The 16,976-nt window shown below is 35.5% G+C and overlaps 2 non-coding genes across 2 annotated transcripts; both read left to right on the top strand.

Annotated features, from left to right (window-relative positions):
• The first annotated feature begins 6,770 nt into the window (after positions 1–6,770).
• On the top strand, positions 6,771–7,068 carry LOC149793873 (signal recognition particle RNA). The gene has a single exon (XR_016423137.1).
• A 6,812-nt stretch (positions 7,069–13,880) lies between these two features.
• LOC149793872 (signal recognition particle RNA) lies at positions 13,881–14,178 on the top strand. The gene has a single exon (XR_016423136.1).
• Positions 14,179–16,976: the final 2,798 nt, after the last annotated feature.

Here is a 16,976-nt window from a genome sequence, read left to right as displayed (position 1 = left end):
TTTGCTATAAAATTATTCATTTTCTTTCCATCTATAGCCATTGAGGTAATTTCTTTTACTTTCTTTTACATACTCGTTCTGATTATAACCCAGTTAATGATATTGTCTTTTATTTTTAGAATTAACTGTACGAAAAGATACATTATAATCATACATAATTTTTATTTTCACGATTCTTTTCTCTTCTAAGCTATTCGGTTTTTCTCTAAAACCTTGTAACCGCTAGCTACATCTTAAAGAGTCGGTATGTGTTCTACCAATAATAATAATAATAATAATAATAATAATTGTCATTATCATTATTATTATTAATTATTATTCCATTGAATAGTTGGTATTATGAAATTAATTTCCAAATGAAATATATGATGTAATTAATTAATAAATTTTAACAGGAAAACATTTGTGAATCTTTCAGAGTACAATATTTCATGATGAATATTAAAATTACAGTCTGCATATGTTCTTAAAAGTTTTATGTTTTTAATATTTTTCTTATTCTTTTTAAAATTTGATTCTATGTATAATTTGTACCCTCGCAGGTCAAGGAAATAGAGACTCTAGTTATGAAAATCATTATGAAGATAATGAAATGATACTGGCGATTGCCATTTCTGAAATACGTACGTATGTTCTTTCTTATAAGATGAGTCTAAGTGCAAGTAACAGATCCTGATGTTCCATCATATAATGCGCTGGCAGATCAATATCTATGTTGTTTGTTCTATTGATCACTCCTGACAAACTGCATGGAACCAGATCTGAGGGCGCATTATGCATACATTCTACAGAAACTGATTTGGTGAAATTCAGTAACAGCTGGGACATTCATGAAGGTATTATTGATGAATTATTTTTGTTATGAAACACTGCAAGCTTTACTGTGCAGAACATAATGTATTATTATATCAGCTATATGAGGGAATATATTCAGTTTTGGCGGATATCTTTGAGGGAGTAATGCACTTGACAAAAATAAGAGAAAACCTATTTTAAAAGTTATTCCCTTTATTTGGACAAGTATATATATTGAATGTATTACACGACAACCCCGCCCCCTTTCTCTCTCTCATCATTTCTCTCCAATGGAAATTTGCCTTTCTAGGATGTTTTTTTTGCTGTTGTTATTTTGTTAAAAAGGACATGAAATTGATATTAGTAATCCAAACATAGTTCAATTTATTTGAATATGTCACTGTATCAAATTTTCTGTTGCCGTAGGTAGTTTGTGGGATGGTACCTTGACCCATGACTACCCATGTACAGTGTTTATCAAATAGGAGAAAAATAATACATTTACTATTGTAATGATATATACCAGAAAAATTGATGGAGTTAATTGAAAACAACACAGATGATCTTATTTCCGTGAGATTTGCATAACAGAATGATACTCTAGTCAGTTCTTTTGTACCACCATCACATATTGGTTAAGATATGTGTTTTGTTCAGTTTCTCTAGTACTTCTCGCTGCATCTTGTATATCTTTTGTGTATGGATGCATGCCAAGTGCAAAGAAAGCTTATTCACAAAGTCACAGATTTATAAAGAATGTATGTTTTCGTAACGTTACGTTTACGAAGTGTGAAATCAGCACCTATCAGCAGCCCCTTCAGAGGTTGTGAGAGGCTCGGGACACGTTAAAATTGTGAGGTCCCAAGGCCCTGTTAATATTGCAGTTTGTAAATGATTCGAATGTACAAATAAGCCCATATAATTTACTATATACAGAATTAAAAGACAACTAAGTACACATTGAAGTATATTTAATATTATACTATTATATATAAAAAGCGAGGATCCTTAGGGGTTGAGACCCGGGCCATATCGTCTTCTTTGCCCTCCCACCCTGATTGGGCCCGCCTACGAGTCTTCGTCTGTGAGCAAAACATCCATTGTTTTATATTGCAAATCTATGGATACGTTGCATACTCTAAGTTTCTTATTGATTTCTATATGGTCATTTGACTAAGACCGTATAGAAATTGTGATTTACTTGTGATCCGTCACAGATAGACACTTTCGTTTAGGAAATCAAACTTTGTTGGAAAGCGGGAACATATACACAGACAGACAGACAGACAGACAGACACTCATGCACAGAGCAGCATTACTCCATTGTGATTGTAGGCAAGTGTGGCCTGTATTGTATGCGTCAGTGACTATGCTTAAGTTGTGTGTTTGATTCGAGTTACTTTGGCATGCATTATTGGTCACAAGCAGGTGCGCATCCAGGAAGACCGTGCGGGCGTGGGGGAGGGGAGTGGGATGAACATGTAGGCAAGGGAAGTTTTGGAATGGAATCCCTGTAGCACCTGCATTTTGAAAGTTTCCAGAGTATAATTTTAAGGATCTAAATCGCCGTTGCATTTGGTATGCATTTGGCAAACGATATGGTACCCAGGAGTCGCCTAATAAATATATAGTAAACAAAACCGACCAAAATTGTCATTTCTAATTTTGAATTTTGAGTGTGACCATCGTGAGTAACGATATATGTCATCGCGCACGAACTCCTGCCACAAATTAATGTTTGGAACAGGCACACCCTCATTCGTCCTACCTACTCTACTGTATTGATTCCTTTCCCCCTCTCTGTCTCTGTCTCTGTTTCTTTGTCATGATTCTTTTAATGGCTAATCTTTAATATTTTGAATCATCTTATGTCTGAAGGTTGATCGTGTGTAGAAAGGTGATACTATAATATTAGTTTTTCTTCATTAATAAAAGTCTAATATAGATTTTAAATTCTACCGAATGTGAATACAAGTTCGAAACTGATACGGAAAATGTGACATGGGAAACAACTCTTACAATTAGTGTAATTTTACTGGTAGAGTTATTTTTTTTATGTTCTGGCACGTTGTTTCCCTTTATCGATTAACATAGTTAAGATCCACTTGTTTGATATTGGGGCCTCATGCAGGCCTTACGGTACTAATTCCGTTCCCATAGTGAAGCTATGCAAACACCATGATATTAAAAGTTCTAGAACTTTAAATTTCTCAGCTGGTCTGCCTATCTGTCTATACATATATTCACCCACCTAATGGCCAGTAGGTCTGCCTGTCTAGCTATACAAGTATCCACCCACCTATAGGCCAGTTGGTCTGTTTATAGAAATATCCATCCACATACAGGCCAGTTGGTCAGACTATCAGCTTCTTTGTCTGATGACCTCCCAACATCCGACCAGTCTTTCTGCTCACCTGTATTTGTGCATGTTTTTCATCCATTGTTGAATATTGTACGTGAAAATCAAACACAAGAAGATCGTAAATAAAATGAAATAGTCCTACAAAGTGATCCCATTACGATGATGTAATTACGGCGTAAACATTATGTATGTCCCACCGGAACATATAACATTTGACATGGCAGTATTGACAAATTTATACATGTCCACGCGTGAACGATACTATACAGCATGTATTCTGCATTTTAGGGTCCAATGTAGCATAGTTTGATAAGATTTCTTCTCTATTCAAGATGTGTTGTATTGTATTTATTATACTCATTCAAAAGTCAATAAATGATTAAATAAATATTATATTATTTTAGATACACAGTAGAGTTGACATTTTACGACTTTTAAATTGGGACTTGAAGCTTTCTCTGATATGTAAGTATCGAGATAAACTTGATGAAAAGACGACATTGACCTTGTTCGTTGTGTTTAAAGCATTGGATAGATGCTATGGTGCCAAGGAGACGCCAAATGAAAAATATAAAGAAAAGCCACGGAAATTGTCAGTTTTAATGGCAAATCTATCATAAATTAGCATAAAGTGTCAATGTGCACGAGTGTCTAATAGCACGCTAAACACCTGGCAAATTACCGTTGCGAAATTTTCTGTGTTCCTAGTATCCGAACATAATTTCTGTAATTTTCACATATGAAACTGATGATGCGCAGAAGAAACTATTTAAATAACAACAGAACAATGTAGCAGATTTAGAGCATAATTTGTACCGATTTTGACGTATTTGAAAATTAACTTATCTCTTGGTTTTGAAGTTTTGCATTCGAACGTGTATCACAAAATGGCAGGGGTATGGGCTCGCTGGCGATGCTGATAGGAATACGAGTGATACATACAGTGAAAATACAAAAAGATACAGTAAGGAAAAATGAAAGGATAAACCGACTATAACCATAAATTTTTCGATTGACAGTCTTCATTTCAAGGAGGTCCATGGTTGGTTGCCTTGCTTTGCCATTGTTTTCCTTTGCTGCCATTTCCTCGGTATGGCATAACCGATAATGTGGTTAAAATGCCGTTGTAAACCAACCAATATTTCTGCTTGGTAATAGGCAACGATCAAACCTGTAATCTCCAACAAGTAACCAGACCCGTCCATGCTGAGATTCTTAATATCAGCCACGGGCGGCTTCTATATGCTTTGGAAGACATCGAAGGTAAAATGTATGGGTAGCTCTTTGAGACATTAAGGGGCACTGTACGACTTTTGTGAGCATGTGTACAACTTCAGGTGACTACGATCTTTTTGGGTTCGACACATGGCTGGCTCTGTACGACTTCTGACTGGCTCGTTATGAAGTTGCGGAGAAGCACACCAAATTATATTTCTTTTTAAAATCTTTATGTACCCTTTTTATATTCATCTATCAAATGTACTTTGGATTTCATATATTTGAACACCAAATAGGAGAACGAATGCAGAAGCAAATACATAACAAAGAAATGTATTCGCCGTATGTTACAAGTAAGAATGCTATTATTATTATTATTATTGATGCTGTAGAATATCGGAAACAAATATTCAAATTGTCAGTCAGAGCAAATTTCAATTGCAGAGCACACAAATACACCCACTCACACCCCCCACACACACCCACACTACCCCCACACAAACACACACACACACAAACATACACACACATACACACGTGCGATTATCGGATGATATATCCATATCAATGTTATGTCATGTTCTAAACGTTAGACGATGTTGCATAGAGTCACAATGGCTAAGAAGATTAAAGATTTGCTCTATCAATATGGCCCTGGATATGTGCGGATGACATACGATGTTGGTTATGGAAAAGAAGTTGTTTTGGAGTTCACACAAATGATTAGAGAGACTGCATTTCAATGTTGGTCGGAACGTATTACTAATTCCTCAGAATGTTATTACTGTGCTCAGTATAAATCCCTACTACAATGTGAGAAATACCTCTCATGTAATATACTTTTCAATTTAAGAAAACGTTTATTGCAACTAAGATGTTCCAGGCATAAACGAATGATTGGAACAGGAAGAAGGAAATACAAATTGATAGTGCATTGAGATTTTGTGAACTGTGCATTAGAAGAAATATTTATTTAATAAGTGATGAATTTCAATTTGTTTGCGTTTGCCCAGAATATGATATTATTAGAAGACGATCTCTAAAAAATGTATATTATGTATAACCAAGCGTTACAAAATTTGTGTGGCTTTTGGTTAAGATTGATGTAGTGACGCTGTATAATTTATCAGATTACCGGTACAGATCATTTGCTAGGAGAGAGGGCTCTTTATGTCCATCCGAATAAATGATGTGAATATATTACTATTCCGACCTAAGTGTAGTAATAAGTGTAGAAATAAATCAAGAATTTATATTTCCACATGCATTAAAGAAAATGCGGCGTTCCAGTTGTGTATATAAAACATAATTTTGTATTACGGGCCGGGGGCCTATATTTTTGAAATAAAGTGATTTGATTTGATACTGTTGAGTTTCAAATGAAAATAGGAAAAGCATAACTTATAAATTCCTTTCCAACAGTAAACTGTTGCAGGCAAATTGAACCTATCGAATAGGCAAATACTAGGATTTTGGCTTTCTACATTTTCTTCTAGATTTGATCAAAATGGCAAAGATAATACCAGTGAAAATATCTCTCTTTTTCAGCTTAGTTTAAGCTCTAGTTTAAGTTTCCAAGTATTAAAATGAGGAAATAAAACTTGAAATCTGTGAATACATAACAGTGTTTATCCTGTGTAAATAATAATTAGTATTTATGCAGTTTTGAAGGACAAGAAGGTACATACATATCAAATGCTATTAAAGAATATTGCATACACATTGAAAAGTGATATATGAAACCCGTAATTTTATATGCAAAATCAAAATTAATATTTTCCCTTTCATTTCTGTAGAATTTTTTAATAATTAAATATCCGAAATATATATCGTAGCACTGTCAAAGAGAGAGAGAGAGAGAGAGAGAGAGAGAGAATTCGGAGATTTTAATATTGAAAATTAATGATTGTTTAGAACCGTTCAATAGGTGCAAATCTGGACAAATTGGTCGATGCGCTGCCTCACTGACAGATTGCAATGATATAACATCCTATGTGTGTAAATTTGTCCTGTCAGCATAATAATGTCAACAAATTCAATCGGTAACTCGTGTAATACTTCTAGTATTTGGCCACATCTTATTATTCATAAATGAAGGTGATTGGGTACGACCTGTGACAAGAGTAGCAAATCTGAGAACAGATAGTGGTTTTTGTTTGACGACAAGTTGCCTCCCTTAATGGAACATTATGAGTGCGCTCCCTTCGTCAACGAGTGACGCGTACTTCCGCCTTGTCAAATAAGACAGTATAATTTTCCAGGACATTTCGATATTTGTTGTAAATTTTGAGAGTTTCTTCTAAAGCTTGAATTTTGTATCAGTTTCATAAAAGTGTATCATCCAGATTCCACTACATTTTAGAGTTATATATGCTAAGGTTGCAAATTGTTTTCGGCTGGGAGTTGTGGCGTGCTCCTGTAATCCAGCTACTTGGAGGCCGGGGTCGTTGGACGGTTTGAGGGCGGGGGCTCTGCTCCTCGGTGCTCTATGTCGATCGGGTGTCCGCGCTAAGCTCGGCATCAATATGGGTCCCTCGGGGGAGCCTAGGGGGTCCAGGTTGTCTAAGGAGGGACGTACTGGCCCAGGGTGGAAACACAGCAGGCAAAAGTCCCCGTGTCGAGCAGTAGTGGGATCGCGCCTGTGAATAGGCATCGTTGGGTAGCCCGTCCAATATAGTCGGACACGATTCTTTTTCATTTTATTTATTTTGCTATAAAATTATTCATTTTCTTTCCATCTATAGCCATTGAGGTAATTTCTTTTACTTTCTTTTACATACTCGTTCTGATTATAACCCAGTTAATGATATTGTCTTTTATTTTTAGAATTAACTGTACGAAAAGATACATTATAATCATACATAATTTTTATTTTCACGATTCTTTTCTCTTCTAAGCTATTCGGTTTTTCTCTAAAACCTTGTAACCGCTAGCTACATCTTAAAGAGTCGGTATGTGTTCTACCAATAATAATAATAATAATAATAATAATAATTGTCATTATCATTATTATTATTAATTATTATTCCATTGAATAGTTGGTATTATGAAATTAATTTCCAAATGAAATATATGATGTAATTAATTAATAAATTTTAACAGGAAAACATTTGTGAATCTTTCAGAGTACAATATTTCATGATGAATATTAAAATTACAGTCTGCATATGTTCTTAAAAGTTTTATGTTTTTAATATTTTTCTTATTCTTTTTAAAATTTGATTCTATGTATAATTTGTACCCTCGCAGGTCAAGGAAATAGAGACTCTAGTTATGAAAATCATTATGAAGATAATGAAATGATACTGGCGATTGCCATTTCTGAAATACGTACGTATGTTCTTTCTTATAAGATGAGTCTAAGTGCAAGTAACAGATCCTGATGTTCCATCATATAATGCGCTGGCAGATCAATATCTATGTTGTTTGTTCTATTGATCACTCCTGACAAACTGCATGGAACCAGATCTGAGGGCGCATTATGCATACATTCTACAGAAACTGATTTGGTGAAATTCAGTAACAGCTGGGACATTCATGAAGGTATTATTGATGAATTATTTTTGTTATGAAACACTGCAAGCTTTACTGTGCAGAACATAATGTATTATTATATCAGCTATATGAGGGAATATATTCAGTTTTGGCGGATATCTTTGAGGGAGTAATGCACTTGACAAAAATAAGAGAAAACCTATTTTAAAAGTTATTCCCTTTATTTGGACAAGTATATATATTGAATGTATTACACGACAACCCCGCCCCCTTTCTATCTCTCATCATTTCTCTCCAATGGAAATTTGCCTTTCTAGGATGTTTTTTTTGCTGTTGTTATTTTGTTAAAAAGGACATGAAATTGATATTAGTAATCCAAACATAGTTCAATTTATTTGAATATGTCACTGTATCAAATTTTCTGTTGCCGTAGGTAGTTTGTGGGATGGTACCTTGACCCATGACTACCCATGTACAGTGTTTATCAAATAGGAGAAAAATAATACATTTACTATTGTAATGATATATACCAGAAAAATTGATGGAGTTAATTGAAAACAACACAGATGATCTTATTTCCGTGAGATTTGCATAACAGAATGATACTCTAGTCAGTTCTTTTGTACCACCATCACATATTGGTTAAGATATGTGTTTTGTTCAGTTTCTCTAGTACTTCTCGCTGCATCTTGTATATCTTTTGTGTATGGATGCATGCCAAGTGCAAAGAAAGCTTATTCACAAAGTCACAGATTTATAAAGAATGTATGTTTTCGTAACGTTACGTTTACGAAGTGTGAAATCAGCACCTATCAGCAGCCCCTTCAGAGGTTGTGAGAGGCTCGGGACACGTTAAAATTGTGAGGTCCCAAGGCCCTGTTAATATTGCAGTTTGTAAATGATTCGAATGTACAAATAAGCCCATATAATTTACTATATACAGAATTAAAAGACAACTAAGTACACATTGAAGTATATTTAATATTATACTATTATATATAAAATGCGAGGATCCTTAGGGGTTGAGACCCGGGCCATATCGTCTTCTTTGCCCTCCCACCCTGATTGGGCCCGCCTACGAGTCTTCGTCTGTGAGCAAAACATCCATTGTTTTATATTGCAAATCTATGGATACGTTGCATACTCTAAGTTTCTTATTGATTTCTATATGGTCATTTGACTAAGACCGTATAGAAATTGTGATTTACTTGTGATCCGTCACAGATAGACACTTTCGTTTAGGAAATCAAACTTTGTTGGAAAGCGGGAACATATACACAGACAGACAGACAGACAGACAGACACTCATGCACAGAGCAGCATTACTCCATTGTGATTGTAGGCAAGTGTGGCCTGTATTGTATGCGTCAGTGACTATGCTTAAGTTGTGTGTTTGATTCGAGTTACTTTGGCATGCATTATTGGTCACAAGCAGGTGCGCATCCAGGAAGACCGTGCGGGCGTGGGGGAGGGGAGTGGGATGAACATGTAGGCAAGGGAAGTTTTGGAATGGAATCCCTGTAGCACCTGCATTTTGAAAGTTTCCAGAGTATAATTTTAAGGATCTAAATCGCCGTTGCATTTGGTATGCATTTGGCAAACGATATGGTACCCAGGAGTCGCCTAATAAATATATAGTAAACAAAACCGACCAAAATTGTCATTTCTAATTTTGAATTTTGAGTGTGACCATCGTGAGTAACGATATATGTCATCGCGCACGAACTCCTGCCACAAATTAATGTTTGGAACAGGCACACCCTCATTCGTCCTACCTACTCTACTGTATTGATTCCTTTCCCCCTCTCTGTCTCTGTCTCTGTTTCTTTGTCATGATTCTTTTAATGGCTAATCTTTAATATTTTGAATCATCTTATGTCTGAAGGTTGATCGTGTGTAGAAAGGTGATACTATAATATTAGTTTTTCTTCATTAATAAAAGTCTAATATAGATTTTAAATTCTACCGAATGTGAATACAAGTTCGAAACTGATACGGAAAATGTGACATGGGAAACAACTCTTACAATTAGTGTAATTTTACTGGTAGAGTTATTTTTTTTATGTTCTGGCACGTTGTTTCCCTTTATCGATTAACATAGTTAAGATCCACTTGTTTGATATTGGGGCCTCATGCAGGCCTTACGGTACTAATTCCGTTCCCATAGTGAAGCTATGCAAACACCATGATATTAAAAGTTCTAGAACTTTAAATTTCTCAGCTGGTCTGCCTATCTGTCTATACATATATTCACCCACCTAATGGCCAGTAGGTCTGCCTGTCTAGCTATACAAGTATCCACCCACCTATAGGCCAGTTGGTCTGTTTATAGAAATATCCATCCACATACAGGCCAGTTGGTCAGACTATCAGCTTCTTTGTCTGATGACCTCCCAACATCCGACCAGTCTTTCTGCTCACCTGTATTTGTGCATGTTTTTCATCCATTGTTGAATATTGTACGTGAAAATCAAACACAAGAAGATCGTAAATAAAATGAAATAGTCCTACAAAGTGATCCCATTACGATGATGTAATTACGGCGTAAACATTATGCATGTCCCACCGGAACATATAACATTTGACATGGCAGTATTGACAAATTTATACATGTCCACGCGTGAACGATACTATACAGCATGTATTCTGCATTTTAGGGTCCAATGTAGCATAGTTTGATAAGATTTCTTCTCTATTCAAGATGTGTTGTATTGTATTTATTATACTCATTCAAAAGTCAATAAATGATTAAATAAATATTATATTATTTTAGATACACAGTAGAGTTGACATTTTACGACTTTTAAATTGGGACTTGAAGCTTTCTCTGATATGTAAGTATCGAGATAAACTTGATGAAAAGACGACATTGACCTTGTTCGTTGTGTTTAAAGCATTGGATAGATGCTATGGTGCCAAGGAGACGCCAAATGAAAAATATAAAGAAAAGCCACGGAAATTGTCAGTTTTAATGGCAAATCTATCATAAATTAGCATAAAGTGTCAATGTGCACGAGTGTCTAATAGCACGCTAAACACCTGGCAAATTACCGTTGCGAAATTTTCTGTGTTCCTAGTATCCGAACATAATTTCTGTAATTTTCACATATGAAACTGATGATGCGCAGAAGAAACTATTTAAATAACAACAGAACAATGTAGCAGATTTAGAGCATAATTTGTACCGATTTTGACGTATTTGAAAATTAACTTATCTCTTGGTTTTGAAGTTTTGCATTCGAACGTGTATCACAAAATGGCAGGGGTATGGGCTCGCTGGCGATGCTGATAGGAATACGAGTGATACATACAGTGAAAATACAAAAAGATACAGTAAGGAAAAATGAAAGGATAAACCGACTATAACCATAAATTTTTCGATTGACAGTCTTCATTTCAAGGAGGTCCATGGTTGGTTGCCTTGCTTTGCCATTGTTTTCCTTTGCTGCCATTTCCTCGGTATGGCATAACCGATAATGTGGTTAAAATGCCGTTGTAAACCAACCAATATTTCTGCTTGGTAATAGGCAACGATCAAACCTGTAATCTCCAACAAGTAACCAGACCCGTCCATGCTGAGATTCTTAATATCAGCCACGGGCGGCTTCTATATGCTTTGGAAGACATCGAAGGTAAAATGTATGGGTAGCTCTTTGAGACATTAAGGGGCACTGTACGACTTTTGTGAGCATGTGTACAACTTCAGGTGACTACGATCTTTTTGGGTTCGACACATGGCTGGCTCTGTACGACTTCTGACTGGCTCGTTATGAAGTTGCGGAGAAGCACACCAAATTATATTTCTTTTTAAAATCTTTATGTACCCTTTTTATATTCATCTGTCAAATGTACTTTGGATTTCATATATTTGAACACCAAATAGGAGAACGAATGCAGAAGCAAATACATAACAAAGAAATGTATTCGCCGTATGTTACAAGTAAGAATGCTATTATTATTATTATTATTGATGCTGTAGAATATCGGAAACAAATATTCAAATTGTCAGTCAGAGCAAATTTCAATTGCAGAGCACACAAATACACCCACTCACACCCCCCACACACACCCACACTCCCCCCACACAAACACACACACACACAAACATACACACACATACACACGTGCGATTATCGGATGATATATCCATATCAATGTTATGTCATGTTCTAAACGTTAGACGATGTTGCATAGAGTCACAATGGCTAAGAAGATTAAAGATTTGCTCTATCAATATGGCCCTGGATATGTGCGGATGACATACGATGTTGGTTATGGAAAAGAAGTTGTTTTGGAGTTCACACAAATGATTAGAGAGACTGCATTTCAATGTTGGTCGGAACGTATTACTAATTCCTCAGAATGTTATTACTGTGCTCAGTATAAATCCCTACTACAATGTGAGAAATACCTCTCATGTAATATACTTTTCAATTTAAGAAAACGTTTATTGCAACTAAGATGTTCCAGGCATAAACGAATGATTGGAACAGGAAGAAGGAAATACAAATTGATAGTGCATTGAGATTTTGTGAACTGTGCATTAGAAGAAATATTTATTTAATAAGTGATGAATTTCAATTTGTTTGCGTTTGCCCAGAATATGATATTATTAGAAGACGATCTCTAAAAAATGTATATTATGTATAACCAAGCGTTACAAAATTTGTGTGGCTTTTGGTTAAGAATGATGTAATGCCGCTGTATAATTTATCACATTACCGGTAGAGATCATTTGCTAGGACAGAGGACTCTTTATGTCCATCCGAATAAATGATGTAAATATATTACTATTCCGACCTAAGTGTAGTAATAAGTGTAGAAATAAATCAAGAATTTAAATTTCCACATGCATTAAAGAAAATGCGGCGTTCCAGTTGTTTATATAAAACATAATTTTGTATTACGGGCCGGGGGCCTATATTTTTGAAATAAAGTGAATTGATTTGATACTGTTGAGTTTCAAATGAAAATAGGAAAAGCATAACTTATAAATTCCTTTCCAACAGTAAACTGTTGCAGGCAAATTGAACCTATCGAATAGGCAAATACTAGGATTTTGGCTTTCTACTTTTTCTTCTAGATTTGATCAAAATGGCAAAGATAATACCAGTGAAAATATCTCTCTTTTTCAGCTTAGTTTAAGCTCTAGTTTAAGTTTCCAAGTATTAAAATGAGGAAATAAAACTTGAAATCTGTGAATACATAACAGTGTTTATCCTGTGTAAATAATAATTAGTATTTATGCAGTTTTGAAGGACAAGAAGGTACAAACATGTCAAATGCTATTAAAGAATATTGCATACACATTGAAAAGTGATATATGAAACCCGTAATTTTATATGCAAAATCAAAATTAATATTTTCCCTTTCATTTCTGTAGAATTTTTTAATAATTAAATATCCGAAATATATATCGTAGCACTGTCAGAGAGAGAGAGAGAGAGAGAGAGAGAGAGAGAGAGAGAGAGAGAGAGAGAGGGAGGGAGAATTCGGAGATTTTAATATTGAAAATTAATGATTGTTTAGAACCGTTCAATAGGTGTAAATTTGGACAAATTGGTCGATGCGCTGCCTCACTGACAGATTGCAATGATATAACATCCTATGTGTGTAAATTTGTCCTGTCAGCATAATAATGTCAACAAATTCAATCGGTAACTCGTGTAATACTTCTAGTATTTGGCCACATCTTATTATTCATAAATGAAGGTGATTGGGTACGACCTGTGACAAGAGTAGCAAATCTGAGAACAGATAGTGGTTTTTGTTTGACGACAAGTTGCCTCCCTTAATGGAACATTATGAGTGCGCTCCCTTCGTCAACGAGTGACGCGTACTTCCGCCTTGTCAAATAAGACAGTATAATTTTCCAGGACATTTCGATATTTGTTGTAAATTTTGAGAGTTTCTTCTAAAGCTTGAATTTTGTATCAGTTTCATAAAAGTGTATCATCCAGATTCCACTACATTTTAGAGTTATATATGCTAAGGTTGCAAATTGTTTTCGGCTGGGAGTTGTGGCGTGCTCCTGTAATCCAGCTACTTGGAGGCCGGGGTCGTTGGACGGTTTGAGGGCGGGGGCTCTGCTCCTCGGTGCTCTATGTCGATCGGGTGTCCGCGCTAAGCTCGGCATCAATATGGGTCCCTCGGGGGAGCCTAGGGGGTCCAGGTTGTCTAAGGAGGGACGTACTGGCCCAGGGTGGAAACACAGCAGGCAAAAGTCCCCGTGTCGAGCAGTAGTGGGATCGCGCCTGTGAATAGGCATCGTTGGGTAGCCCGTCCAATATAGTCGGACACGATTCTTTTTCATTTTATTTATTTTGCTATAAAATTATTCATTTTCTTTCCATCTATAGCCATTGAGGTAATTTCTTTTACTTTCTTTTACATACTCGTTCTGATTATAACCCAGTTAATGATATTGTCTTTTATTTTTAGAATTAACTGTACGAAAAGATACATTATAATCATACATAAAAATTTTGATTTTCACGATTCTTTTCTCTTCTAAGCTATTCGGTTTTTCTCTAAAACCTTGTAACCGCTAGCCACATCTTAAAGAGTCGGTATGTGTTCTACCAATAATAATAATAATAATAATAATTGTCATTATCATTATTATTATTAATTATTATTCCATTGAATAGTTGGTATTATGAAATTAATTTCCAAATGAAATATATGATGTAATTAATTAATAAATTTTAACAGGAAAACATTTGTGAATCTTTCAGAGTACAATATTTCATGATGAATATTAAAATTACAGTCTGCATATGTTCTTAAAAGTTTTATGTTTTTAATATTTTTCTTATTCTTTTTAAAATTTGATTCTATGTATAATTTGTACCCTCGCAGGTCAAGGAAATAGAGACTCTAGTTATGAAAATCATTATGAAGATAATGAAATGATACTGGCGATTGCCATTTCTGAAATACGTGCGTATGTTCTTTCTTATAAGATGAGTCTAAGTGCAAGTAACAGATCCTGATGTTCCATCATATAATGCGCTGGCAGATCAATATCTATGTTGTTTGTTCTATTGATCACTCCTGACAAACTGCATGGAACCAGATCTGAGGGCGCATTATGCATACATTCTACAGAAAATGATTTGGTGAAATTCAGTAACAGCTGGGACATTCATGAAGGTATTATTGATGAATTATTTTTGTTATGAAACACTGCAAGCTTTACTGTGCAGAACATAATGTATTATTATGTCAGCTATATGAGGGAATATATTCAGTTTTGGCGGATATCTTTGAGGGAGTAATGCACTTGACAAAAATAAGAGAAAACCTATTTTAAAAGTTATTCCCTTTATTTGGACAAGTATATATATTGAATGTATTACACGACAACCCCGCCCCCTTTCTATCTCTCATCATTTCTCTCCAATGGAAATTTGCCTTTCTAGGATGTTTTTTTTGCTGTTGTTATTTTGTTAAAAAGGACATGAAATTGATATTAGTAATCCAAACGTAGTTCAATTTATTTGAATATGTCACTGTATCAAATTTTCTGTTGCCGTAGGTAGTTTGTGGGATGGTACCTTGACCCATGACTACCCATGTACAGTGTTTATCAAATAGGAGAAAAATAATACACTTACTATTGTAATGATATATACCAGAAAAATTGATGGAGTTAATTGAAAACAACACAGATGATCTTATTTCCGTGAGATTTGCATAACAGAATGATACTCTAGTCAGTTCTTTTGTACCACCATCACATATTGGTTAAGATATGTGTTTTGTTCAGTTTCTCTAGTACTTCTCGCTGCATCTTGTATATCTTTTGTGTATGGATGCATGCCAAGTGCAAAGAAAGCTTATTCACAAAGTCACAGATTTATAAAGAATGTATGTTTTCGTAACGTTACGTTTACGAAGTGTGAAATCAGCACCTATCAGCAGCCCCTTCAGAGGTTGTGAGAGGCTCGGGACACGTTAAAATTGTGAGGTCCCAAGGCCCTGTTAATATTGCAGTTTGTAAATGATTCGAATGTACAAATAAGCCCATATAATTTACTATATACAGAATTAAAAGACAACTAAGTACACATTGAAGTATATTTAATATTATACTATTATATATAAAATGCGAGGATCCTTAGGGGTTGAGACCCGGGCCATATCGTCTTCTTTGCCCTCCCACCCTGATTGGGCCCGCCTACGAGTCTTCGTCTGTGAGCAAAACATCCATTGTTTTATATTGCAAATCTATGGATACGTTGCATACTCTAAGTTTCTTATTGATTTCTATATGGTCATTTGACTAAGACCGTATAGAAATTGTGATTTACTTGTGATCCGTCACAGATAGACACTTTCGTTTAGGAAATCAAACTTTGTTGGAAAGCGGGAACATATACACAGACAGACAGACAGACAGACAGACACTCATGCACAGAGCAGCATTACTCCATTGTGATTGTAGGCAAGTGTGGCCTGTATTGTATGCGTCAGTGACTATGCTTAAGTTGTGTGTTTGATTCGAGTTACTTTGGCATGCATTATTGGTCACAAGCAGGTGCGCATCCAGGAAGACCGTGCGGGCGTGGGGGAGGGGAGTGGGATGAACATGTAGGCAAGGGAAGTTTTGGAATGGAATCCCTGTAGCACCTGCATTTTGAAAGTTTCCAGAGTATAATTTTAAGGATCTAAATCGCCGTTGCATTTGGTATGCATTTGGCAAACGATATGGTACCCAGGAGTCGCCTAATAAATATATAGTAAACAAAACCGACCAAAATTGTCATTTCTAATTTTGAATTTTGAGTGTGACCATCGTGAGTAACGATATATGTCATCGCGCACGAACTCCTGCCACAAATTAATGTTTGGAACAGGCACACCCTCATTCGTCCTACCTACTCTACTGTATTGATTCCTTTCCCCCTCTCTGTCTCTGTCTCTGTTTCTTTGTCATGATTCTTTTAATGGCTAATCTTTAATATTTTGAATCATCTTATGTCTGAAGGTTGATCGTGTGTAGAAAGGTGATACTATAATATTAGTTTTTCTTCATTAATAAAAGTCTAATATAGATTTTAAATTCTACCGAATGTGAATACAAGTTCGAAACTGATACGGA

Source organism: Sinohyriopsis cumingii, chromosome 8 (assembly GCF_028554795.1).
Source record: "Sinohyriopsis cumingii isolate HCF-2022 chromosome 8, ASM2855479v2, whole genome shotgun sequence".
NCBI classification, from domain to species: domain Eukaryota; kingdom Metazoa; phylum Mollusca; class Bivalvia; order Unionida; family Unionidae; genus Sinohyriopsis; species Sinohyriopsis cumingii.
This window is presented reverse-complemented; position numbering and strand designations above follow the sequence as displayed.